The sequence below is a fragment of the Medicago sativa genome, chromosome 1 (genome assembly GCF_051527215.1).
Source record: "Medicago sativa cultivar Bolivia chromosome 1, Bolivia_mono, whole genome shotgun sequence".
NCBI classification, from domain to species: domain Eukaryota; kingdom Viridiplantae; phylum Streptophyta; class Magnoliopsida; order Fabales; family Fabaceae; genus Medicago; species Medicago sativa.
The window spans coordinates 92,303,468-92,314,641 of NC_140749.1; positions in this window are offsets into that span (position 1 = coordinate 92,303,468).

The window sequence follows — 11,174 nt, forward strand, 5'->3', positions numbered from 1 at the left end:
CATCATCAAATATGCACACTCAGATGGCCTAGGGGAGTATTGTGAAACAATTTTTTTTTTACAATGACCGAATTAAAATAAATTTTGTACATGAGGCAAACCTGGAAATGACCTATATTACAGGGGTAAAACACTATTAACCCTAAAAAACGGAAACATAAAATAAATATGACCATGTTCGCCAAATCAAACATCCAACATAAGAAAAAAAAATTAAAAAAGATAGTGCTCGCCAAATGATAGGTAGAACAAGGGCATTAGCATCATTCTTTTTCAACAAGGGGTAGTCCCATCAATTTTTTTCACGTGGAGGGCAGAAGAAAAAAAAATTCACACCTGATGTTAACGGATCCTATCTCATATATATGAGAGATAGAGAGTGAGACGGTGGGGTTTAGTTTTTGACAAGGTGAGGCGTGGGGTTAAGAAACTAGGGTTGGTTTGGTTTAATTAATTTTTAACCATTACCGAAACAAGGTGATAAGGAATTAATCAATTTGGGAGTATATTATGGGCACACATGTAAACTGATCCTAAGGTCAGATTTTTTTAATGAAAATAAAAAATCTATTATAAAATTAATCTTAAATATTTAAGGAAACTTCTCCGCTACACTCGTAAATTAAGGGAACCCCAAGTTTATCAATTGTATGGACCTAAATTTTAATTGTGTGATTTTAACTCCTCAAATTTACGACGTGGCAAATTTTTAGCATTTGCTTGATTGTAATTGAACTGAGAAAAAATCAACTAGTCATCGAACCGAGAAAAAATCATCCTTCTTCTTCTCCTTCCTAACCTTCATCATGCATCCAAACCCTGAAAACATTGCATTACAGTCCAAAAATAACCCATTAGATATTTATCATAGTTTTAGTGAGAAGATTCATCTCTTTCTGCTTCAATTCATTATTTGCTCTCGTTAAATGCTGGCCGAAATATTAAAAAAAAAAAAAAAAGCATAAATGTTCACCTATATATTCAGATGTTCATTGCTAATGCTATAATTTTTGTACATATTTACTTGATCTCTTATTTTGTAGTGTTTAACTACTCACATTTACTTATTAGGGTTAATTATGTTTCTAGTCCCTATAAAATAGCGACCTTGTAAGTTTAGTCCCTACTTAATTTTAATAGCATTTTTAGTCCCTATAAAAAAAATTTACTTATAATTTTAGTCCCTGCTAAAACAAAGTTTGATTAATTATCCTTAAACTCTTAAATTTTTGAACGATTTTTTTGAGACAAGATTAGAACACTATGAAAGGTTCGTTTACTAAAATTTAGAATTTTCTGACATGAAATGAATTAAATATGAATTTTTTAAAACGACAAAAGTTAAAGATAAAAAGTAATAAAATCTGGATGTAGAAATCAAATTTTGCAATAATTTTTTGCGGACGAACTTTTAGTAATGTTCTAAACATGTCTGCAAAAAATTGTTCAAAAATTTAAGAGTTTAAGCATAAATTAAACAAATTTGAATTGAGTAGGGACTAATACTCAGTGCAGAAAAACAAAATTAGGGACTAAAAATGCTATTAAAATTAAGTAGGGACTAAACTTACAAGGTCGCTATTTTATAGGGACTAGAAACATAATTAACCCTACTTATTATTGTTGCAAAGTGGTCGAACCACACAATTTGTTTCTGTTTTTTGTTGATAAAATTTAAAACCAACGTGTGTTCTTTTGCTGCACATGAATTGGGCCCTCATCAATTTGTTTGTGTTTTGATTTGTAGAGTAATTTTGTTGACTGTAATGTAATGTAATGTAATGTTGTCTTGCTATGGATGTATGATGAAGTATGATTTCTGGTTTAAACGATTTGTTGTTTTTTAATTTATTTATTTATTTTCATTATAGCAAATTACAATCAAACAAATGTTAAACATTTGCCACATGAACTCATTTTGGTCAAATTTGACTTGGGGGCTAGTAACTCAAAGACCCTACCTAATAGTAAGAATAAAACTATAAATAGAATTGTAGCGTATCTGTCTGTGAAGGAACAACTATCAGACCGACCCTGCTTGTGTGAATGAGTTGGTAGAGCGGTCAAAATATTATTATATTTTTACCAATTGAAGCACTAAAAACTCAAAATTCAGATTTGAAGTCAACAAAAAACTGGTCAATTAATCACCTGGTTAAGTTGGAAATAATTTTCCACACCATGTAGACAACACTATTTCTCATTTCGATTTGTTAGGATGTAGAGAACAAAGATGACGGTACTTCGCACATTTCAGGAGATTAAGGAGAGATCAGGGAGCTTCAATTTGAAGTAAAGTTAGGTGTAGAATTTTATTTGAACATGTTTGGGAACTCGTCATTGTTTAGAAGAATCATAGTTATTGTCAAATCAATTGACTTTTCTTTTCTAAGTGTTGTGGCTCCAAGTATATGTAACTTAACAAAACTCATTTACTTCTATAAACTATTTCGTCAAAGAATATTAATATAGGGAAATACTAATGTGCACGACATATTTTGTGGTTGTATTTGCACGAATAAGTAGAATTTGTATCATGATGAATACTAGTGCTTGTAGGCCGTTGTTGTGGAGTCTTTGACGTTTTGACATGTTTGTTTTTACAAAGCAAATAGCATGTTATTCATTGTCGTGCGAGTCGTGCGTTAAAGGGTGTCGTGCTACATAGCACAGCACCGCTCATTAATATATTATCATTAAATGATCAGAAAAAATCATAATGTCACTACAGTTTATATCAATTGTACAGTAGCTGCTAAAAACTGGATTGTATCAAATAAAGCACGTGGAAACCGTTATTATAATTGAAATTATCAATTTGGAGAGTTTACACTTTAATTCAATGATAAGATTGGGAGAAAGGGAGGCTAGTTGTAAAAGGTATTAATGCTTGGAGAAGCACGTAGTCAGCAACAACGATAAATCCACTATTAGCATATTACACAGTGCACATATTTCTTAAATAGATGTTTAATAAAAGAGATAATGAGACAAAATCTGCATATGTCACATGTTTCAATAAGGAACTTTATGATAATAATGTGACAAATGGACATACGGCTGAGTTGATTGATCAAGGAAATTACAGTTGTTGAAATAAAAAAAAAAACATAACTTGTGATCGACCAAATAAAAGCATTTGGCATGTGAAGAAGAAATAAAACTTGATAGTTTCACAGCTTCCAACTCATAACCCTTTTGTAATCAAGCGTGTTTCCCAGCATGTTACCACCATTGCCAACTCCATCAACATCAATGCAAGGAATACTATCAAAATCCTTTACCCTAAAAATCTTCATAATCTGAACCATAACATTCGGTATCTGCAATGAAAATTTTTAAGCGATGCTATTAATAATATAAGAAAGATGCAATAAATATAACAATTTTTCATTAAAAATCCTATTGTAGGTTAAGAAGAAGAAAAAATAGAGATTGAGTCCAACAAAAAAAGTGCATGCTTAAAAAGTTACACATCTAATGTTGGGAAATGCCTGCTTAATTTCCCTCCTCCGTGAACTCAAAATAGGCACTTTAGCGGAAACGTAAAATGACACACAACAAATTTTTAGCGTGGAAAACCTTCTCAATGTGAGTAAGGAAAAAACCACGGGACCCGTAGGCCTCTTAAATCTCCACTATAATAATAATGGGAATACAAATCTTCACCCTCAGGTGGACCTAACTATGTATCTCAATTTGTAGATACAACTCTCACAAATTGGCTCACTATATTTTTCTCTCACACTCTTATGAGGAACTCTCTATTTTTCTCTCAACTCTATGAGTGAGGATTTTTCTCTCTTTCTCTCAACACTCTGTGTGTTGAGGATTTCTTGTTGTTGTTGTGGTGTAATTGCTGCAATTGCCGTGTGCTATTTATAGGCTTAAGAAGCACTGTTGAATCATAATTAATAATTGCAAGTGGCAATTGCAAGTGGAGAAAACAAAGCAATTTGCAAATTGCCTTCTTTCTTTTAGCTGGCAATTCACGTGAAGTTTGAAACTTCAATCACTGGCTGGACCCCACATTTCTCCCCCTCCAGCCAAAGGGAAACTATCCTTCGATTAGTTTGGGGTTGCTGCCAAGCCTGCAGCTTCTTTACAAAACTCTATCTTCTCTTTTGGTAGAGCTTTTGTCATCATATCTGCTCCATTGTCATTGGTATGAATTTTCTCTATTCGCAGCAGTTTATTCTCCAACATATCACGTATCCAATGATACCTCACATCGATGTGTTTTGACCTTGAATGGTATGTCGAATTCTTGCTGAGGTGAATTGCACTTTGGCTATCACAATAGAGAACATAACTTTCTTGATTCTGGCCTAACTCTTGCAGGAACTTCTTCATCCACAGGATCTCCTTACAACCTTCAGTGATTGCAATGTACTCTGCTTCTGTGGTACTTAAAGCAACGCACTTTTGTAGTCGCGATTGCCATGAGACAGCTCCCCCTGCAAAGGTAATCAAATATCCGGATGTGGATTTTCTTGAATCTACATCTCCGGCCATATCAGCATCTACATATCCAACGAGCATTTGATTTCCATTGCCAAAACATAAGCACTTTTTGGCAGTTCCTTTTAGATACCTCAGTATCCATTTCACAACACTCCAGTGTTCTTTTCCTGGGTTTGATAGGAATCTACTCACGACTCCTACAGCATAACCGATGTCTGGCCTCATGCAGACCATGGCGTACATAAGGCTACCCACAGCTGAAGAATAGGGCACCTTGCTCATTTCTTCTTTCTCTTGGTCATTCTCTGGACATTGTGTCTTACTGAGTTTCATATGACCAGGTAGCGGAACATGCACAGGTTTAGCATTATGCATGTTGAATCTTTCAAGAACTTTCTTGAGATAATCTTCTTGTGACATCCACAGCATTCTTCTCGAACGATCTCTAATGATCTTCATTCCAAGAATCTTCTTCACTGCACCCAAATCCTTCATAGCAAAAGACTTGCTCAATGCTTTCTTGAGAGCATTTATCTTTGCCTTATCTTTTCCAACGATAAGCATATCATGAACATACAACAAAAGTATGATGGATTCTCCATTTTCATAGTTCTTCACAAACACGCAATGGTCTGCTGACGTCTTCGTGAAGTTGTGTTGGGTCATGAAGAGATCAAACTTCTTGTACCATTGTCTTGGAGCCTGCTTTAAGCCGTATAGACTTTTCTTCAAGCGACACACAAGGTGTTCTTTGCCTGGTTCAACGAAACCTTCAGGTTGTTCCATATAGATTTCTTCCTCTAGGTCTCCATGCAAGAATGTTGTTTTAACATCAAGTTGTTCTATCTCTAAGTCTAGTTTAGCAGCTAGACCAAGGATTGCTCTAATGGATGTCATCTTCACCACCGGTGAGAATATTTCTTCAAAATCAATGCCTTTCTTTTGATGGCACCCCTTCACGACAATTCGTGCTTTGTATCTGGGGTTTGGGTTGTTCTCTTCAGACTTAAGCTTGAACACCCACTTATTTTTCAATGCTCTTTTTCCATCTGGTAATTTTACCAGGTCATACGTCTCATTCTCCTTTAAGGATTGCATCTCTTCTTCCATGGACCGCAACCATTTTTCCTTATTGGTTGTCTCTATGGCTTCCATGAAACTTTGAGGTTCCCCTTCGTCAGTGATGTTTACATATTCACCTGAGAAATATCTTTTTGATGGTTGTCTAGATCTGGTCGATCTTCTCAATTGAGGTTCTTGTCCCATCTCAACATCATCATTATCATCAGCATCATCATCTGCCATCTGTTCTTCATGCATTGGTTGATTTTGGTCTCTCTGATCAGGCTCCTCCATTTGATTGGGTTCTGTTAGCTGATCACGATCATAATTCATTTGAGGAGTCTCTCGCCCTGAATTGTTTACCACAATAGTCTTTGGCTTTTTAGATCGAATGTCGTGGATTGTCTGATCTTCATAGAATATCACGTCTCTGCTTCGAACCATCTTCTTAGTAGCAGGATCCCATAATCTAAAACCAAGTTCATCTTTTGGTGAACCAAGGTATATGCACTCCTTCGTCTTAGCATCTAGCTTTGCTCTTTCATCTTTTGGAACATGCACAAATGCCCTGCATCCAAAGACTCTCAAATGACCATAGGAGGCTTTCTTTCCATACCATACTTCATCTGGTATCTCTCCATTTAAAGGTCTTGAAGGAGACAAATTTATCAAATCAACTGCAGTTCTCACTACTTCACCCCAAAATGATTTGGGAAGTTTTGCTTGAGAAAGCATGCTTCTGACTTTCTCTGCAATCGTCCGGTTCATCCTTTCGGCTACTCCATTCATCTGAGGAGTCTTGGGAGGTACTTTCTCATGTCTTATTCCATGAGATTTACAGTAGGCTGCAAATGAGCCTATATACTCTCCACCGTTGTCTGTTCTTAAACATTTCAGTTTTCTTCCAGATGCCTGTTCTACAGAGGCATGAAATTCTTTGAAAACCTGAAGAACTTGATCTTTCGTCTTCAATGGATACACCCACACTTTTCTAGAGTGGTCGTCAATGAAGGTAACAAAGTATTGTGAGCCACCAAGGGACCTTTCAGATGTAGAGCAAACATCTGAATGAACAAGATCTAGGATATGTTTTCTTCTTCTTGCATCATCCGATCTTTGAAAAGATACTTTGTGTTGTTTGCCTGCTAGACAATCTTCACAAGATTCTAGTGGTTGACCCTTGATGTTTGGAAGATGATTCTTAGCAAGAATCTCCAAACTTTTCTCGCTCATGTGGCCAAGTCGTTTGTGCCACAGTTCTTTGCTCATGTCTTGAGATACATTGATATCTTCCTTGTTTATCTTTCCCTGCATAACATACAGAGAGCCTTCCTTTTTACCACGAGCAATGATCATGCTTCCTTTACTGAGCTTCCATCTACCAGCTCCAAATTGGTTTATCATACCAATATCATCTAACTTTCCTGTTGAGATAAGATTTAGACGTATGTCTGGAACATGTCTAACCTCCTTCAACACGAGCTTAGAGCCATTATCTGTAACCAGAATCACCTCGCCAATGCCAACAATCTTGCTTGTGACATCATTGCCCATCTTTACCATACCAAAATCTCCTTTTTGATATAATGAGAAGAATTCTTCATGAGGGGTTACATGAAAGGATGCTCCTGAGTCAATTATCCAAATGCAGTCATTAGACGCTACATTTAGATAATTTTCATCTTCAACGAGAAAGAAATTCTCGTTAGTTGCTACGACTGCTGTCGTGGTTCCATCTTCTTTCTTCTTTGGATCGATTATATCAGGATGGATCGTTCCAGCCTGTTGATCTCTCTTGAAGAATCTGCACTCAAACTTTTTATGGCCCGGTTTGCCACAGTAATAACAACTTAGTTTAGTGTGAGTCTTTGATCTGCCTCGTGATTTTTCACGGCCACCTTTTTGACGGTTCTTGCTCCTTCCTCTATTGTCAACGACGTTGGCTTCGAACTGATTGTTCAAGCCTCTTTCCCTTCGTCTTGACTCTTCATTTAACAAGCAGTCAGTGACTGAATCCATGCTAAGTTTTCCATCTGGAGCAGAATTGCTGAGAGTGACAACTAGAGTGTCCCTACTTTCAGGTAAGGAACTGAGAAGTAGAAGTGTTTGCAACTCGTCATCTATCTTCATTTCTGTTTTTGTCAGTTGATTTACAATACCTTTGAAGGTATTTAGATGCTCGATCATGTTTTGACCGTCTGAGTATTCTAACTTCACCAGTCTTCTAACAAGGTGTGCTTTATTTCTGGGCGTCTTCTTTTGAATCAACGATTCAAGCTTCGTCCATAACTCATACGCATTGGTATAAGTTGATACATGCTCGAACAAGCTTCGATCAATGTATTTTCGGATCATAGCCACTGTCTTCCGATTCTCCGTCTCCCATTCCGTAGCGGTCTTCTTCTCGGGTTTATCTTTTTGGGTGATTGGCTCATGGAAGTCTTTGCAATACAAGTGGTCTTCCATCATTGGCTTCCAATATGTATAGTTGTCAGCCGTTAGCTTGAACATATCACCATCATGGCTGATTGAACCATCCATCTTGAGTTACACAGGAAATAATTTCTTTAACCAGTGTCACTAGTATCGTATACTAGAAAAAATGAGTTTGTGAATAGTGCACCAGGAAAATTCCCAGGTAAGAGAGGTGGGTCAATAGACACACTTAAATACCAAGTCTTTCCTTGCCAGAACTTTCCTAGACATGCAATATATCACTACCTCACTTTATATCTAGCGACAAGAAATTTCTTTTCTGATGTGGAAGATCAAATAATGTTGCAGCCACAGAGCATACTAAGAATTATCTTGCAGATACAACACCTCAGAGTCCCAGAGCAACGAGTGCTCTGATACCACTGTTGGGAAATGCCTGCTTAATTTCCCTCCTCCGTGAACTCAAAATAGGCACTTTAGCGGAAACGTAAAATGACACACAACAAATTTTTAGCGTGGAAAACCTTCTCAATGTGAGTAAGGAAAAAACCACGGGACCCGTAGGCCTCTTAAATCTCCACTATAATAATAATGGGAATACAAATCTTCACCCTCAGGTGGACCTAACTATGTATCTCAATTTGTAGATACAACTCTCACAAATTGGCTCACTATATTTTTCTCTCACACTCTTATGAGGAACTCTCTATTTTTCTCTCAACTCTATGAGTGAGGATTTTTCTCTCTTTCTCTCAACACTCTGTGTGTTGAGGATTTCTTGTTGTTGTTGTGGTGTAATTGCTGCAATTGCCGTGTGCTATTTATAGGCTTAAGAAGCACTGTTGATTCATAATTAATAATTGCAAGTGGCAATTGCAAGTGGAGAAAACAAAGCAATTTGCAAATTGCCTTCTTTCTTTTAGCTGGCAATTCACGTGAAGTTTGAAACTTCAATCACTGGCTGGACCCCACATCTAATTGTTGAGTAGAGACAGACCAACAATAATAACTAACAAAAAAAAAATTAACTATTTTATGGTTATGCCAAATCTTTTTCTCAAAGTCCTTTAAAATCATTTTTTTAAACTACTACTATTGTATGGTTATGTTGTGTTCTTTTACTTCAAAAAGAATACAAAAGTACGAAAAAATGATTTTAGTAATCTTTTGATGTCCATCTCAAGGACCACAAACAACCTGTTATAATTAAAGGAATTTGAAAAAAGAACAGCATAAACCGGCTTGGCTTTGATTGAGGAAATTAATGGAGCCAGTTTCATACTTGGATAGAACCTTTCCAACAATGTTGCAGAATGCAAGAAAACTAAATCCAAAGGAACTTACATTTCCGAGAGTGTAGTAGATCTTTTCTATCTCGTGAGCAATTGTTAGAAGTTCTGCCGACTCTTTGCTCTAGAACCACACAAAATGATATCATCAAAACCATCACGACACCTGCTCTGATAATAGCCTACTGTCGCTCTTTCTGTAAGAATACATCTGTTTCATCAACACATGCAGCAGTTCATTAGCTTTTGGCTGTTGCGACTTGAGACCATTGGCAAGTGTATAAAGGAAATTACACTATTTGACATGGCCTCCGCCCTTTGAGTCATGAGTTGTTCATTAATCAAGGAAATTACACTTGTTGAAGTAATAAGGAAAATATAACTTGTAATCAACCGAATAAAGTGTATGATTGATGACGCAACCATCCTCAATGCTGCATCGAGTTGTTTTCTGAAAGTGGAGATGGCAGAATGAGATTTTATCTATGTTGAAAAAACTTGAATCCTTGCGAAAGGTAATCAAGGAGCAGCTGCGGCAAGCAAAAGGATTATATATGAGGTGGTAAGCTTAGAAACTAGGTTAGGTTTATGTCTCAAAAATTGAAACCCTAAATAAATATTATATCTGACAGTGACTGTTTTATATAGAGAGTGTGTGTGTGAGGCGGTGGGGTTTATTTTATGAAAATTGATGTTGACACATTAGAGAAGGCTGGGACACACATGTAAAATACGTTTTTGCCCCCTCGGCAGTTAACTGCCGAGGAATTAAAAATCCGGCTGCAGTTAACTGCCGAGGAAATCCTCGGCAGTTAACTGCCGAGGAATTAAAAATTCGGCTGCAGTTAACTGCCGAGGAAATCCTCGGTAGTTAACTGCCGAGGAATCAGGATTTTTTTCACTGTTCATCTTCTCTTCCTCTATCTCGGAAGGACAAGTTTGAAAGGGAGAAGAGTAATGGTGGCATTTAGTATGGGAATGGGATGTTGTTTCCCACCATGGGAAAGCTATTTTTCACCACTTGATTAAATAGGAACACTGATTTAATCATAGACTACCCACACCATATCTTGCTTACATTGTCTTCAACCTCATGGGATTGAAACTAACCCACGTCCTCCATTTTCTTTACTGCTCAGTCATAGAAACATCAAAAATTCATACTAGATTTTTTCTTCTCCCAATTGTTTCTAAAATAAGACTTATTCAAACTAATTGTCTATTTATTTATTAACATCTAATTTAAAAGAAAAAAAGCATCAAAATCAAAATTACTCAGAAGCAGATCTGGTAATAAAAAATAAGTAGAGTTTGAAGAAAAATTTATTTACGTATAGAAATGATAAAAAAGAAATTGGTTTCTTGCTCCTGTAGATGTGTTTTCTATATTTGGGGAGATTTATTGGAGTTTGATTCATCTATATTATTGGTACCGATGCTTATAAGTTTGCTGATGGTGACAACATAGTCCCTCCTTGTTTCCAAAACTCAGCTCAAGTTTATTCCTCGGCAGTTAACTACCGAGGAAATCCTCGGCAGTTAGCTGCAGCCGGATTTTTAATTCCTCGGCAGTTAACTGCCGAGGGGGCAAAAACGTATTTTACATGTGTGTCCCAGCCTTCTCTAATGTGTGAACAGCAATTTTCTTATTTTATTGACAAGTGGAGGCGTGGGGTTAAGAAGCTAGGGTTGGTTTGGTTTTTATTGTATGAAAAAGGTCATGATAAAACAAGTTTGTGTCTTAGCTCAGTTGGTAAGAATAATACATAATATATGTAAGGTGTGGGATTCGAACTTTGACACCACAAAAAAAATAAAGCAAGTTTTAAATACTCCCTCCGTTTCAAAATGAGTGTTACTTTAGCCAAAAAAATTTGTTTCAAAATGAATGTCACTTTACATTTCCAATACAACTTTAATTTT